Here is a 17,651-nt window from a genome sequence, read left to right as displayed (position 1 = left end):
GATGCGTGCAAATTAGCACTAAATATCACTTGACTGTCCAAGGAATTGGATGTTGCCAGGCCACAGGCATTCTGTTTTCCTCTCTGTATCTCATCTGTTCTTCATTGGTTGGAGGTGGGATAGAGGACAGTGTTAGCTCAATGCCAACTGAAACTTTTCCCAGTATATTTTACATTGGTACTTACGATAGCCTTCTTGGAAATCCGACCTGGATCTCTGCATTCCCTTGGTTTTACATTAATGCCACTGAATACAACATTTTGGAATATAGATATTCCTCTGATTATATAAGTCACAGAGAAAGTGGTAAGGAATTAGTTCTGGGAAATCAGTTTTAGGCTCCAAATGCTTGATCTAATAAAATGAAAGGCAACTTCATGAAGTTCTTTTCCAACCTAAGTGATTCTGTGATTCCACGAACAAGATAGTGGCATTCTGATCTTGTCCTACACCTGACTGCATTCTTTTTCATATGTATGAAGTGACCCTCAGTCAGTCTGGTGTGCTTTGGTAAGCGAAACAGGGACAGGGAGCTGAGCACTGGGTGATGAAAACATAATTTTTAAAATTGTTTTTCCTCTCAGTGATTCACAGACCAAAGGATAATTTGCCCAGGGAAGTGGTGGCGTCACCGTCCCTGGGGGTGTTAAAGGAAAGGTTGGACCTGGTGCTTAGGGACATGGTTTAGAGGGTGACATTGGTAGCAGGGTGATGGTTGGACCAGATGATCTTGAAGGTCTCTTCCAACCTTAATGATTCTATGATTCTATGATAATGGGAAGCATGAACTGAGTTTCAACACAGCATTGTCTTCCTTTTTCCCTTATCATATGAATAGAAAAAGGAAAGAAGAATGAAATGACTGATTCAATTCATAACATTTGAAAATCACCTGCACATATATAAATATTTCATATGCCTTCTATATAAGTTGTGAGAACTGCTATTCTTAAGGAATACGGAGAATTACATAGCACTTTGTAGTTTTCTCCAGCACATAAAAGACTCGGGGACTTGGAAAACTGTGCAGCATTATCACTCTCATTCACTAAGTCAGTTTTAACAAACTCAGCAGCAATAACAAAGATGTCACTTTAAATTAGACTAGTGTCTTTGTAATATCGATGAGAAATCACAATAAATTAAAGTATGTGCTGCATTGTACAAGAAATGGCCTACAAAAAGGAAAGTCTGATATAACCATACATCACTATGGGATATTGTTTATTACTACAAATGTGAGAAGTTGTTTTAAAATAGTGTTATCATTGCAATCTACTGTTTACTTCAGAAAATGTTTGACTACATCTCCTGTTTCAGTGTACAGGAACGGATGTTCGACTGGCAGGCCGAAGTGTTAACATCTGAAAGTTTGCCTGCAGCAAAGTTAAGGTAGCCCATTACAGTTCACCTGCAGCACTGTTAAAGCACTGACACCACTGTTGTATCTGCCTGCAAAACATTTCTTGGCTTGTTTTGCCCTTTTAATGTTTTGATTTTCTTTTTTTTAATTACTTTTCCCCTTGAGGAAGTATTCCGGGATTCCTTACCAAGGCGTACTGCAATGGCCAAGAAGTTCTACTAGGAGCAGCCCCACAATAACAAATCCACCTGCTGCACAGGTGACCACGAGGGCGGGGGCGGAGGAAAAAAAAGGTGGGGGGGGGGGGGGGGAGCAAGCAGAAAATCTTCCTAAACGCGGTCCAAAAACGTAACCTGGACTGCGAAGGCGTCCCAAATGCCTGCACAGCCCCGCGCAGCGGAAGCAGCGCTCCCGACCGGCGGGGCCGGGACCGCAGGAGCGCGCAGCGGGGCCGCGCATCGCCGCGCTCCCACGGCCTCAGTCGGCGGCCGGGCAGGGCAGCACACCCCGCCCCGAGGGCCCGAGGCTGCGCCCAGCTCTTCGCGTTTCTCCGGAGCGCCTCGGGGCGCCGACAACAGAGACACGTGACCAGACGTATTTATTAAAAAAAAAAAAAAAAAAAAATCTTATGTATGAAACACAGAACATCCCCCCGCCCTCCCCCAAAACCGGCTGCCGGGCGGTCTTACGCCAGCCGGGCCAACTTTCCCCGCTCCGCACATTTGCCTCCTGCGGCGGGGCTGTGTCAGTGGGCGGCCGCCAGCCCCAGGGACTTACCGGCGGGGCCGCGCCGTCCCTCGGGCTCCGGCGGCGCGGTCGCAGCTCAAGGCGGCGGTGGCAGCATCCCCCGGGCCGCCTGCCTCCCCGCACCCCCCGGCTCCCCGCGGGCGTCCCGGCGCCGGGCTGCGTGACTTGTTGGGTGCCGCTGGCTTCGTCTTTACCATATGCTGTAGCGGGAGGGAAGGAGGCGGAGGAGAGCGTCTGTGTGGAAAAGGGGGGGGGGGGGGGGGGGGGGGAATTAACTTTGCTCAATGGCGACAGGGCAGCAGCCTCAGCACAGGCATCAGATCGATTTACTAAACAAACTGAAACGTGGGTGGGGATGTTAAACAGTAACCAGCAGGCTCAATGAAAACTGAAAGCTGCTGCCGACAGAGGCTGGCCCTGAGCGCACCCTTCTGCCCCGCCCGCGGCCGCGTAAGGCGCTCCCGGCCCGGCCCGGCCAGGCTTGGCGCGGCTCGGCCCGGCCCGGCTTGGCCCGCTGGGGCTCGGGCGGGCTGCACCTGGGCTCTCCTGCGCCCTCCCTGTGGGCCGGGCTCGTTCGCAGCGGTGTTGCGGCGGGGCTTTGGCTTTACCGCTCCCACCCCCCCCCCCCCCCCCCCCGGCACCCCCTTCCCGCTGTGTGGAAACGTGAGTGGGTGCCCCCTCGTGGGGACCCCCCCTCCCGCGGCACGGCAAGGGCCGGGGTCCCCTCCAAGCCCCGCGGGGCGAAGGGCCCAGCACCCTGGCCTGAGGGCTCAGCCTGCGGCCGCAATGGGCCCGGTGCTCAGGGCAGGGAAGGTGCCGGAGGCAGCGGCACCAGCCTGGGCTGCAGGCGGCCCTGGGCTGGGGACACGCAAGAACAGCCCGGCACGGCTCGGCACGGCACGGCCCGCGGCGGGGGAGCCAAGCCGCAGCCCTCGGGGCTCCACGGTGTTTGGAAGCCAGGGATTTGGGGAACAGAAGCCTCAAGGGTTCCTCCCCGTGCGACGCTCCCTTTGTTCCCCTGAAGCCGTCAGGGGGAGAAAAATTAAAATGAAGCCCCCCACACACCCTTTTAGTTAGGCGCCTGATTGTACGAAGGAACGGGGCTAAATAGGAGGATCCATCGCATACGCGCTGTTAACGGCACTGCAGACACTTCGTCGGCCTCTTAGGGAGGAGGTCATGACACAAGGAAGTATTTATAAAATAATAATTGTCATTGTCCTCCGACATTGCACATTCACAGACTCGAAACAATAATTAACGCCTTGACCATGATATCACCCGCTCACGCCCTCAGAGGTATCAGGAAGAAAGAAAGTAATTCACGGCGGTGAAGGTGTCATCTTGTCCCTCCAAACATCGTGCGGGGAGGGGGACGGGGGGTACACGACGGGTGGCGGTGCGAGAGGAGGAAATTTGGCAGAAGGTCCCATGCGAGAATGGGGAGTCCCCGCAGAAAGGGTCTGCTTTGCCTTGGATGCGTGAGCATGCCTGGCTCCCGTAGCCGCACACCCGTGTCAGTGATTTAACGGCACTCTCGGAGGAGAGGCACTAGCGGGCTCTGCACAGGAAGGAGATTGGAAAAAAAATATATGAAAAATGTTCTTTTCCTCTAGCCTCTGTAAGCGGCCGGTGATTGATTGGTTTCCCCAGTGAGGTGATCAGCAAGGTTGCTTTACTTTCTTACCGGTGGTACCTTGCCATGCTGTTGTATCTCGTTATGATGGCCATTTCCTCATTTCCAGAGTTTCCCCGTGGAAACTCTGGAGGCAATTTCTGGGGGCTTTCGATTGTCACTTGGAGAGAACAAAGGGAATTTCACTTAATTCCCTCCCATTACGAAACATTAATAATCACTGGAAATAATCGCCTAGATAGCCACAAGGAAGGTGTAAATACATCCAAAGTCCTCCGGTGTTATTTCAGAGGTGGTTTTTAAAAGGCCAATAAAAGTCGCCGAGGAAGACTTGTTCCTGAGGAGTTCTTGCCCATCGCCTGCCGCAGATAAAATACTACAGGCGAGGGCAGTACTGACAGTGAAATAAACGTTACTGCTGCTGGCTACAGCGCGCCTCGGAGCGATCCGCAGGAGCAAATAGCCGGTTTAAAAAGTGACTGTCACTTATGTGGGGGTCGCTTTTTACCTTTCTTTCGAGAATCTCAGCCGTGTGCCGTGAGCTAATAAACAGTTTGCATATGTGAATAAAAAGGATGGGTCCTCATCTCTTTGCTGTCTTAATTAGAATAAAATTAACATACCAAAGCCAAGTGGTCATCCGTAGCAACTGTATTTCCACACTTGAATCTGGATCGTAAACTGAGACGTGAGCAGATTTTACGGGGTGAAGGGGCGGAGGGGGGGCTGGACGTTTTGATTCAGTCACTTCAGCGTGTACAAACGTTACTATTACTCTTTCTGCGGGAAAGGTACTGCTTTGTACCAAAAGCAAATAGCCTGAAGAATAGTAAATAGAATTTCTTTCATGTGCGGGGAATATTTGCGCGTATTTCTCATCACATAAGGCCACGTTTGATTTAACCTTAATCTAACTAGTGGCTTTCATTTCGACTTCAGCGTTTTCTTAAATGGTTTTTATGAAGTGGTTGCCTCTTCTAGTTATCAACAACGTTTTTGAGGAAGAGTGGGGGGCAGCATAGAGTCCCTTGACGGTCACCTCGCCACCAGTGTTACCTTCGAAGCAGCGTTTTCACGTGGCACCTCCACGACGAAATCATGCGACCGCCCGAAGAGACGCAGTGCTGCGAATTGGCCCGGCGCCCCCGGCCGGGAGCACCCCCCGCTACCCTCTAAGGGCAGGGGCTCCCCCAAACTCCAGTTCTGCCCCCCTCAGCTGAGGAGGGAACACCAAGCAAGGCACGGGGACAGCGTGGATCCTCTGCCTGGGATCCCTGAAAGCAAAGGCTGGGCCAGCAGGGGCAGATGATGCCCCTTTGCTCACCACTTCTCTCCCCCAACTACATCCCGGGAGGCAAGGCAGGGAGACGCTACTGAGGTTAGGGAGGCGAGCAAATCCACGTAGCCTTTTGCGGCGCAGTTAACGAATATTTCCAGGCGCTGATCTCGAGGGGGAAGCCCCAGACAGTAGAGTTTCTGTGGCAATTTGGACAAGCCCCTCTAAGCACCTGGCCGCCGCTGGCCGTGGCTGCAGACCCCCGCTAAGCGGCTGCCCGCTGGCTCTGCCCTCTCGTCCCCCGCGGGGTGCTCGGGGCGCGCAGCCTTGCTTGCTTCCGCAGAGCAGCCACCGGCCGCCGCTGCCCTTCCCCGACCTGGCCGTCCCTCTCCGGGCACTTTATTTGGGGAGAAAACAAGGGAATCCGCTGGTGGTGTGGCCGCGGCCGGCAGGGCAGGGCGGCGGTGGCAGGCAGGCGGCACCCCATCGCGGCAGCCCGGCCGGCCTCCCCTCGCCTCATCCCGGTATCATTAACCTGCGGGTGAAGCAACTGTTTGTGTGCCCTCACTCCCTTTCCCGAGCTGCCTTTTCCCTGTTACTTATCTATCGCTTGTAAATCATTTATGGGGAACAGGGCACTTCTCTCCTCGCAGGAGCTTCCCTTGAAAAACTTTCCTATCTTCAGGCAAGCGCCTTTTTTCTTTGTTAACACGAATAATTGATAAAGGACCCCAACGTGCCTTCAAAAACCATCTAAATGGCTGCCGGGAACTATAGTCGCTTAGGGTCACGGGGAGCTCCTGGCTTTACAAATGCAATACAGGAAACGATCAAGACCAAACCGGTTTAAAGAAACAGCTAGTTTTATGTGGTTACCTGAAACCATAAATGGGAAACCTGGTCTAATTTTACAGGTTCTGGTTTGGGGCGTTCAAGCTGACTTCTGCAGAGCCCTACCCCCCTCACCCCTCATCAGAGAGCACCTGGCATTCTGGTACTACTTCATGTTTTTGTGTTTTCTTGCCTCGAAAAACAGAGTGAGAGAGAAAGTGCATTGTTCAAAAGAAAAAGAAAAGCTGTAAACCTCTTAAAACTGAATCGTGAGATTACGCCGGCACCACGCGGCTATGAACCGATTTCAAGGGCTGCATTAGAGGCTCTGTTTTCTTTAAAGGTTCCCTGGCTAAACTATTAATTGCCAGGGTTTCATGAAAGATTTGCAGACTTTACAATCATTTATGATCCGTGCAATAAAACCTCGGAGATATGAGCAGACTGGTTCAAGGTGTAATGCAAAGATGTATTAGGTGCCCTTGGCAACTATCTGTGGGTGCTGTTTGTATTCCCCGAACACGCCCTTCACTGCAATGAACATTTCTGCAAACCGCGGGTTGGGTTGTTCATTTCCAGAGCTCTGAAGGCTCACACAAAAGAGCTATAGATTTCAGGCAGGGGAATCAAATGATTGGAAACTCATTCTAGTCCCCCGAAGAGTTCAAATGCAAGTGAGATAATTACCCTTGACGAAAAGTAAACTTCGAGGGAAAAATATGTGCCTTCCCGCCCCCCCCCCCCCCCCCCCCCCCCCCAATTAAAAGCCCTCGAGAGAGAGCAGATCCGAGCATTCAGACCCGCAATGCTCTCCTGACCCCCATCAGGGCGGAGACCACGTTATTGTCTGCCACAACAGAAGGCGGAGAGGAACCCCTCGAACCCGAAGAAAGACACCTCAAAGCGTATTGACGCTCCTCCAATGATATGGTATTTAGGAGCCTCACCAGCGAGTACCCTAGGCAGTTTAAAGATTATCCCCCTCAAGATCTTTGAAGATTATGCTAATGACTGCAGATTACAAGAGTTTACTGAAAGGGGGGGAGACACAAAACCGGCCTCGTGGCGGTTTCCCATGGTAATTTTCCGCGTCTCTTTTAAGATGATTTGTGCCCCGCTCCCTCCGGCCGTTCCCTTCATTAGCCGGGAGGTGAGGAGGGGGCTCCCGGGGCCGGGGGGGACGCGGGGGGCTGCAGCCCCGGGAGCGCGCACCCGGCTGCGCCGCAGGTAGCACGGGTGGAGGAGGCGGTGGCGGGGAGGCGCGGTGCGAGACCCAGCCGTGCCACCTAGCGGGCGACACGCCGAGCCGAGCCGAGCCGAGCTGGGCCGAGCCGAGCTGAACTGAGCCCAGCCGAGCCGAGCCAGGACGCGCTGCCCACCGGAGTGAGCGAGGGGGTAGCTGCTTCTCCACATCGTAGCAGCCGACTTGGAGTGGGAAAATCCTACGGCGATGAGAGGATCCATCCCTCCATCTTCAGTGCCCCCCCCCCCCCCATCTTCACCATTTCGCACATCGTGTAGAGAGATACTTTGCTAAATGGAGTCTGAGAGCTGGGGTCTCCCGGCCTGTTTGTTGCACCTCACCCATGTCAGTGATCCTATCAATTCCCTCCCTGGAGAAAATACACCCTCTGATCATGCAAATGAAGGGTGTGGGGTACCTCATCATCTCGGACGCTGTCATTAGCATAACGGTAGAGAATGTGTGGAAGAGCAAATCGTGTTCATGGTGTTTGTTTCTCCGATCAAAGATCCTGCTAGGCTAGAGCAGAAATAAGGGTTCAGGCTCACAAATGCAGTTACTGATGTAATATGAACAAGTACAGTGAAATCAATTCCCCAAACAAAGACAATATCTGTATATTTGGAGATATTCTTTTGATCTTGTTGCTTATTCCAGGCCATGTTCAGAGTATGCATTATGCGAATTGTGATTCATTTATTTTCCTCCCAAAATACAGTCAAGAGATATATGCATGGACAAAATATAAAATTAAAAACATTCCATAATTATTGCAAATAATTCAACATACCACATGTAAAAGCACTGGCCACACCAGATCATCATTCTAATGGTTTATTGCTTCATTTACACTTGGGAAGTGTATTGCTCCATCACTATATGATGCTTTTAATATCATTTAGAATATACCTCATGCTTATCTATAAAAATGATTGAAAGGTTAATATACGTGACAGTTTCAGCATATATATGTATCTATCAGTCTGAAAGGCTCCTTACTCAAAGTGGAAACTTCTGTGTTTGAATATGTAGTGGTTGCCTTAGACTGCCTGCCAGGAGATACAGGTCTTGGGTGATATCTTGGAAACTCTGGGATAGGTAAGCAGAGGACATTGTTGTTGAAAGAGATTAAAACAGTATCAATGTGAGAACACAGCAAAACTGAAAAAGGCTAGAATAGAGATCTGAAACAGGCTAGAACAGAGATAAGGAGGATGGAGAGTGAGTATGATATAAAATTTTTACAAAAAGTAGTTCCACCTCATTGATTCAGTTAGGGATGATTGCATTCCAAATGTAGGCAGGGCAAAAGAAAATGATCTTTTGCCAATGAGTGTAACTCACACTGCATTTACTGATAAACAGTGTGTATACATTGATATTGACAGTGTAGATATGGCAGATGAAAATGAATTTTTACTGAGAATTGGGAATTATTCAATCTCCATGACAACAACTGATGAAAACTTCTGCAATGTTTTCAGTTGGGCTCCACAGGAAAAAAATAGCACTCAAGAAGTCTAATGAACCATTTAAACAAATCCCTTCTGTCCGGGTTAATAACAATAGTTAAACTAATTGGTCTGTCTGGGCTTTTTTACACTCACATAGAGGCAACAATGAGACAATTCAACTTTCCACAAATTTTTAATTTACCAGCTATTTTTCATAGAATCACAGAATGTGTTGTGCTTGGTACTGGATTTACAGAAGTACAGATAGGTTTTGAAGCCTATTTTTGGAGGTTGAATTGTTTAATAGAAGCTTTCAAATTTATTCCATTTGTAGATTCCCACCTTTTCTTTTCAGCATAGGTACAGACCTACAGTGAAACACTACCTACACTCCTCCCCTTGTTCCAAGCACATCTTCCTAAACTTCCCGCCCCCTCAGGTGAAAGCTACCAGTACCTGAGATCTGCCACCAACCACTCCTGACATAACCGTGTCAAAATGAACCAGTGTAACTTAAATATATGTTTATTTTAATTTGCTTGCTTTTTAATTGGATGATTTTGAGAGATCTGGACTTGAATGATAGCAAATCTGAAGAGGTAAAGAGCATGGCAACATTCAGAAGATATGATCAAACTCCACTATGTTCATATTTATGTTAAAAGTACAGGACAATTTTAATTTATAATGTAGTATAAAAGTGGAGAAGAGTGGAGAAGAATAGCATTTTAATAAGTTTGTATTAACACTAATATTTAACATAGCTATAAAGTCATCTTGACATTTACATTTCTAGTAAGAACCATGTGACATAACAGTCTCCCTTAAGTCTAGCTAAAGCATACTTGCAGCATAGGCATTCTTGTATTATAGATGATGAAACTTACATTGCAATTTTTTTACATAATTTACATAAAACTAATAGCTTAATAAAATGTGTAGAAGCAAACATCACTTATGATAGGTAAGAGACAATATATTTACCTATTAAATCATAAGTAAAATTCAGTCACTAAACTCAGGAAATATATCAAGGTCGCCATATCACACAATGTAAATTAATACTTGTTAGTTTCTCTTGTATTTTTCTCATATTGATTTGTACAAACAAATGCTTTCATTCAAGGGATAAGAAAGATTGATGCATGTTTTTGCCAGCCTGAGAGTAGGATGTTTTACTTAAGTACTCAATATTTTTTTTAATTTTTTTTCCTAGGGAATTTGTGTGTGTAGCTTGATAGCATTCTAACATGAGTGAATTTGAAAGCATCCACCTTTTCATGAGAAATAACCAACAAAACAAACCAACCAAACAAACAGCAATAACAACAACAAAGCCAACAAAAAGACTTCTTAAATTGGGTGATTTGGAGACAGTTGGAAGAAATGGAGATGCATCAAACCCATCACAAAATAGCTGAGTTTCATTGCCTTACCACTGTAATACAAAAGACAGAAAACAAAAGAAACATGCTGGGAAAGAGTACCTTAAAAGGAAATTTCTTTACTTATGATACACTGGAGGCTCCAAGAGTGATGTCCTTGGGAAGAGTTGCTTGTCTATTTTCTATGCTACCATCATTATGGAACAGCTGATTTGTATCCGAAGGATTATATATATATATAATCCTTCGGATACAAATATATATATATAATTATACATTTGTATAGATGTGCTACTTCTGCTTTCTCAGACTTACTGTGTGATGTTTTGCCAAGTTTTGTAGGCTCTCTTTGTTCCAGTTCCTTATTCACATAGCTGGTAAAACGGTATGTTCCTGACACTGGGAAAAATAGAAGTTCCTGGGAGAAGGCCAGACTCATACAATAAAGAAAAGAGGCCCCAGGCTTCCTAGGGACAAAGCTGCATACTTGACAGCTCTAGTCTAGGACTTCAGAGAAGTGTGCAGAACATGCATGCAAGTAGACCCAAGATATATTTTTTCAGGGGCTTGATTTGAACTGTGTGCATTGGAACCTACTTTTTCTGGACTTGTGTTGCATCTAACTATCAGTGCGTATCAGATTCGTCTTCCGTTATCTTGTTTGAGTCTCAGGGCTGGAGATTTGTACTATGACTTGAATTTCAGGCTTATTTCTCTACCAGTGTTTTCCAAAACAGGGAAGGAGATTAAGAAGTGTGAATTTTAAACAATCCCTATTACTGAAGCAAATTTTGTATGAGCCTTCTTGAGAAGTCTTGGTTTCATAAAGTCTCATATACTGATTTGTGAATGAACAAAAGAGGCCAAACCAAGTTACCAGACCAAACAGACTTGACAAAAGAAACTCTTTCAAGTCTTTTAAGCTATTTATGTGCTTTAGTAGGAGCTACTGTCAGAGTTCAAACAAGCAAATTTGTACTAATGCATTTATATTCATGTCACCTTGTTTTTGACACATACATATATGTAAAGTAACATGTATGCCTAATATGTATTTATGCAACCCTCTTGTGGGCCTTAATTAGGACAATTATGCTAGACAGAGAGGCAGAACGTTTCCGTATGTACATACCTATTAGAAGAGTAAACCATTTCAGTAGACAAATTCCCTTTCCCTGCTTTCATTCAAAACCACTAATTATAGTTTTTATGCTTCATAGAATCATAAACTTCAGGTCAGAGAAGACTTTTAAGATCATCAAGTACAACCATCACCCTTACCTACCAAGTCCCATCACTAAACCATTTATTTCCCTTAGTGCTTTACAGAAGGAAATTTAGAGAAGAAATTGTCCTTTCTTAATTTCATTCCTTTGCATAAAACTATTTTAACAAAAGGAAGTCCGACTATTTACAGTAGTTTCTGTAGCTAATATTTTGTGAGTGTGTATTTGTAAACTCTATCTTATTTCTCTGTAAATGTCAAGAGAGTATAAATCAATAATAGAATGGTAACTGGGCAATTAACTCATGTCACCCCTGTACCTTCACATTAGCATCACTGAGAATGGTATTACCCTTTCAGTGACCTCAGTAAAAGCAATAACATCCTTTTCTGCTAAAGTTAATTTTTTTAAGTGAACTTAATGCTCCTGAAGGGTGATAGATTGACAATCCTGGAAAGTGAAGTTCCTTATTTGGTCATTGACTAGCCACTATATGGGTAGTATGTAATTCCACAAATTATCTTGTGATCCAATCCTGTCCCAGAAGGATAAAAATGGAGTCCAGTACTTTTTGTTTAACTCATTTCATTGAGGCATCACAACCTAGATATCAGTTGTCAGGGTAGGTTCTGATAGAGTTATTGTCAGTTAACAGGCAGAGCTGGAATTCCAATTCATTTTCTGCAAGCAACTACACATTACTGTAATCAGTATTGACAGAAGGTAGATGACAACCATAGACCAGCAAGTGAACGCTGTGTATCATGTTACCAATCCCCTAAGCCATTTCATTTGCAAAATGGTATCAAGTAGCAGTTCAAAAGGTATCAGGAAATCCTTGAATCAACTAAGGAAGTTAAATGTTATGTAATAATCTTCTGTCAAACTAGTAGTAAGGTTATGAAAGCTTTAGGCTTACTTGTGAAAATGGGGAAGATTCAGTAAATAAGAAAGTGGAAGATAATTTCATGAAATAAATAATTTAATTTCTCCTTCAAGTATATTTTCATCTATGTGTTTTATACCATACAACAGTCATCAAGCGTGAACCAGAAGCTTGAAAGATACTGCTACTCTGAACTTTGTGACTGAAAAGATTTTTGTTCAGTTGTCCTCTCTGTCATGGATCTCAGCCCATGCCTCTCTCTTTCATCCACAGTGAAAATCTGCAAATATTTCCCTATTTCAGACTGGTACAGAGTACTGATGAATGTAGAGAGATTATGAACTGTTCTGATAGAGTGGCAATAAGGGACTCAGATATGAATTTGAGGTAAGACTGTACCAGGATTCACCCTTTAATTGTTGCATGGTCTTTTTTTCCTCAAATACAATTACAGCGAGACATTTGAAAAGCTTAAATTACTTAAAATGGCAACTTTATCTCATTGATCTCTTTATATATGTACTTGAATATTTCTATGTGAAAATAGAGCTGTTTTCACTGAAGTCCAGAGGAGGAGAACAGAAGAACCAGAGTTGTTCTCTGATCACGTGTGTCAGTGTTCTTGTTTGGGTGAGAACTTGCCTTCATGTGGTATAACTTCTAGTGCAGCAAGGACAATCTCAAAGTAGTTTCTATGCTTTCTCCACCATCTTGTATCTATATACTGAAATGACAAGAGCTAGAGGGTATACTGAACATATTGCACATAATCAGGAGTGCTTGTAGTATTCCCATAATATTCAAGTCCTACAATTTTCTTTACAGCAAACTGGACTTTGTAGCTCTCTTAGGACTGAATCTGGTCTTTTGAAATGTGATAGGAATAAATTTTTGCATGATGGGGTGATATTTTTCAAAATATCGAAGGGGCTTAGATAAATCTTTCACTAAATCTATTAGAAGATGTGTCCAACCCCTGAGATGGTTTTTAAGATATATCTTCTTTGTCTCAGTTTACTTTGCTTTCATGTGGGGTAAATCCAGTTACCTAGGCTGCATAATGTTGTTGTGCTACTTTGCACTAATGTTTGTCCTGGGGAATAGCTGTCTGAGCTTCCTCCAGGACATTTGCATATATGGCATCTCTTCTTACATTTAAATCCAACCACTCCTCTGTGTGCCATCTCATTAATTGTACACTGGAAAAAAGAAAAGGAGAACAATATGACCTATGTATATGTAGTACTTAGTGAGTACCTGGGGAATTATTTAATGAATTAAATCACCTCAGATATTTCTTCTACATTCTTGAATAGCCCACCAGATCCCATATGCTGGTAGAAATTGTTATAGGGCTCAGGTGATCCCTCATTAACTACAATGTCATTTAATTTCTTCCATCTTTATGCTGGAAGTACCTTCAAATAAAGCTTGGTGGCATAATTCTCGGTGGCTATAATTAACAAATGAGGCAGAGGTAGGACAAGAACCCACATTTATGAGCACAGAAGAGATCCGTGTCAGTGGCAGACATCACTGTGTTTACCCAGTGTCAGCAAGCTAGTGAACTCAGCTGTCATTGGCAGCACACCCTGCAGCGACAAAGGTAGAGCTAATTAAAATTCACTAAGCCCAAAAGGGCCATTGCTAATGAACATGTACTGATGAGACAGTTAGCTGTGTCTCTTGCATCTTCAGAAGCATTAAAAGTTGCATTCATGAGAGATTTCTTACACCAGGATGGGTAGTCTATTTTTCCAAATTATTTCAGTCGGTACCTTTGCTTTCTCTGTGGAACCAAGTAGTGACAGGCAAAGCATGCTGAAGTTGGGAGTGTGTATTGAAAATATTGTCAGTTTGCAAAAAGGATTCAGTCTGAGTTTTTGAGTGATGTCAGGAAGTATTCTGATGGCAGAAGGGGTTCTTCCTTCGTTCCAGCTCATTGAGTGAGGCGCCATTTGGAGGTCCCTTCCAACCTAACTCATTTTATGAATTTATTTCTACACTTCTGTGAAGGACAACTAATACAATAAATCTATATAAGCACAAACAAATTAATTTCATTAGAAATATAATGCAGCCGAAGTCAATGGTAAAATTCCTATTGCCTTCAAAGGAAACAAAACATTGCACTGAATACATTATAAAATGCACAGGCAAACATTGCCATATAACTGTAACAATTGTTTGTCATAACTCCACCCTGACACGTACTGACAGACACAAGCATGCTTTGACTTATAGATCTGCAAATAGTTGTTGCTCTGGTTCAGCACCAGGTCAAATTGAAGCCAAAGAATCCTATTAAGGCTGTCTTTATCTTTTATGCTATCAGTTTGAATCTGTCCACAAAGCAAGACCAGACGTGAGACTTGCAGCATGTTCTTGGATGCTATATGCAAGGGTATGCCTGGTGTATTGTATGGCAGAGAGCTGCCAGGTTTCTGGGCATAACCCTGTCTCAGAGCAGTGTGTATGTAGTCGTCAGCAAACCTGCTATAATGTAAAAAGGCAAGAAATCTTTATCTTGCTTTGAACAATAATTTGGGGTATCAGCTTATCAGCTTATATTATTTACATAACCAAACACAGTTAGGCACTTAACTGCTACTGAAATTCAATCTATTCATTCAAGTCCTGAGAGAGCCTCTGAAAATCTGTGGTGCATGCGCCAGTATCTCTGCTCCTTACAGATGAGTGTGCTGTGAAAGTCTAGAAACAACAATACAGTTAACGGACATAACTGAAACTGCAAAATAAGCCCGTTTACTACGATTTTCTTTGTTACAGAATTTCGGATTGCATCGGTAAACCCTGAAAGTGTTTCAACTGTTAAGGGAGATCTGTGAAGTTGCAAACGGAGATAATGTTCTGAAGTTGATCGCTTGCATTTCTCACAGTAAACACTAGATGGCCATGTGACCTTTTTCTTCCATGTTTAAACATCACGAAAAAGCCCCTGCGGGGATGACCATAAATAATATCACATTAGGAGATTTCTTTACGAAAACTTTAGCCATGTTAGGCTGATTGCAGCAAGGTCAGAATTGCACAATTGTATATTTTACCTGATAACTACACACTCTGTCCTACATGACAAGCAGTAAAATAAATAAATAATTAAATAAAATAAATAAATCTTTAAAATATCTCTTTTTAGAGAAGAAAAAAGAAGTTTGATAACAAAATAACTTTGTGTCCTGGTGTTGTAACATAACTTATTTCTATGAAGGCAAATTGGTTCATGGTATGTGTGAATACTCACATATAAATATGTTGCTAAACCCCAAATTAAGATGGATTTTATAGTTATCAGTTTTTAAGATCTGTATAGTAGCAATGATTTGCATTACTAAAGCATAGGAAACTTTGATAACAAAAGTTATATTAAACAAAAGAATAAAGCATATGTTGCTTTAGGATGTGAGCTGATTTATTCTTTTTATTATGTTTACTTTTTTTTTTCCAACTGTAACTTCTTAAGCTTTATTTTTAAACTTTGAATCATTAAAAAGGTTTGATGGAAGTTATTATCCTCATTATATTTCTGTAGAATCATTAAAGTCTGTCATTGAAAAAGCAGTATTGTTCCATAATTCCTCATAATGAAAAGAATGCTAGTCTTTCTAACTTTTTAATAGAGACTTTGACTTCCACAGGTGTAACACAGTTCTTACAGTCTTTTTTCTTCCTCTCGTTTCATGACTTCTGGTGGAAAGGATAGAAATATTCCATCTTTTGGTTCATTCTAGGGTAAGAAGGAACTTTTATGTAAATGGTAGATCCATTGCCTACACAACTCCTAGCTCTTAAATGCAGAAATGAACAAAAATGCCTTATATATATTGGAAATAACTCAAAAGCTGATAAAATAACATTTATATATGTAATTATGTATGAAAAAAATCTCCTTCTCTCCTACAATAGGCATTCAAAAATGTAACACACTATATATTTTCAGAAAAGCTAATGCATAGTCTGGAGCAGCCTGAAGAATTTCTTTGGTGTTTCTTACATTGCTACACATTCCACAGTTTAATAATGTGGATGTTGATCTGAAGGTCTCTTCAAAAAGTTACTTCTGCTTATGCATAAGATGTGTACACCTTCTGTGACTTCTTTGGCTGCAGATGAGTTTAGTCCAGTATAACTGAAGTAAGGTAAATCCTGGCATTACTTTTGTGGGATTAAAAATGCATTTCTTACTTAGGATACTACTGGCTACCTATACTAAATGCCATTAAGATGTGAGATCTTTATGTTCTGCCCAAGGATTTGAGGCGTATGTTTGAAGCAGTTTTCTGGATTTTAGGCAGATGGCTTGTTTTTCGTTTATGTTAGCCTCGAGTGGCAGATCTTTATTGACCATAAATTTCTGGCACTCTTATAGTGCAGCAGCTGCACGTTTAATATTTGGATGGCAGAATACTCAATAGTATTGAAAGCCAAGGAATTGGATTTGAGTTTAATGCACTGCTTATTACTCTCAAAGAGCTATTTGTTTCAGGGGGGATCAACTATGTATGAAGGCTGTTATACTAAACAGATGAGCAATCCTTAGCTGTAGATAGGACAAAAGCTTGTTTTAAAATCTTCAGGGTGCATACATTGCTTACACAGGTATTTCCTTCTACTGGGTAAATCTGGGCTTTTGTCTTTTGCTTGGTGTTATCGCAATACATCTGGCAGCTGAGAGTGGCTTTCAAAGAGATTCCAATACACTTCAGCAGGCAACCTTAGCCTGGTCCATGTTCATTGCTGACCCCACTTTGAGCAAGAGGCTGCCCTAGATGGCCTTATGAATTCCCCTCAAATATGATAATTCTTTGATTCCAGAATTTAGATTATGTTCCTGAATAAAGCTTTTGATTGTTTTTATGACTTCCTACCAGTTGCTACCTTTTTAAACTATAATTTTCTGTCTGTTCTGAGAGAAAGAAAGAAAGTCATAGTAGTTTTACTTTCCAAACAACGAAGTTGGTCTCTAAGCCTATATTTATGCTGTGAAATAAAATGGGACTGAAGCATGGAGTTGAACACTGGATTACAGCTGTCTTTCCTATTTAATTTTTAATATACTCATTGGCATAACTTACCCTCTGCCATCCAGCTGACAGACAAATGCCTGGTTATTCTTGCACAGGTGGCTATTCCCATTAGGCCATTCCCTAAGGGTAGTGTAGATGTATCCCATCCCTGTTCTGGAGGGAAAGAGATTTTTTTCATAGAGATATGAGCTCATCCACATGATTTCTCTTCAGGACTAAAATATCCCTGGTTTAGTTTTTCCGTTAGGATAAATACTGAGGATCATTGTGATATGTTTGCTGACCTCAGCTCAGGAACCAGACAATTGGAAATGTAAAGCCATTTGTATACATAAATTTTTAGGATTTACTAGGTAAAGTAGCACTGATTACAAAGTAGTAGGTCTTGGGGGAGCCCTTCATTCAGAAATTTGATTACTGAGTTAATCATGCAGATTTATTATGGAAGCGTTGTTGAACATTGTGAAAGTTGCATGGTAGTTAAGAATGTTTGATACAGGTGAAATAATCTTAACTGATAGGCATATCTTCCTGCAAGTGTCACCAGTCAAGCATA

At 43.2% G+C, this 17,651-nt stretch overlaps 1 protein-coding gene across 1 annotated transcript in view; it reads right to left on the bottom strand.

Moving 5' to 3' along the window:
* The window catches only part of HNF4G (hepatocyte nuclear factor 4 gamma), a 68,561-nt gene extending 66,285 nt beyond the window's left edge, over positions 1-2,276 (bottom strand). The window contains exon 1 of the mRNA XM_066993098.1: positions 2,141-2,276. The gene's annotated coding sequence lies outside the window, so the exon portion shown is untranslated. The remainder of the gene's footprint in view (positions 1-2,140) is intronic.
* Positions 2,277-17,651: the final 15,375 nt, after the last annotated feature.

This window comes from Anser cygnoides, chromosome 2 (assembly GCF_040182565.1).
Source record: "Anser cygnoides isolate HZ-2024a breed goose chromosome 2, Taihu_goose_T2T_genome, whole genome shotgun sequence".
Taxonomy (NCBI): Eukaryota; Metazoa; Chordata; class Aves; order Anseriformes; family Anatidae; genus Anser; species Anser cygnoides.
This window is presented reverse-complemented; position numbering and strand designations above follow the sequence as displayed.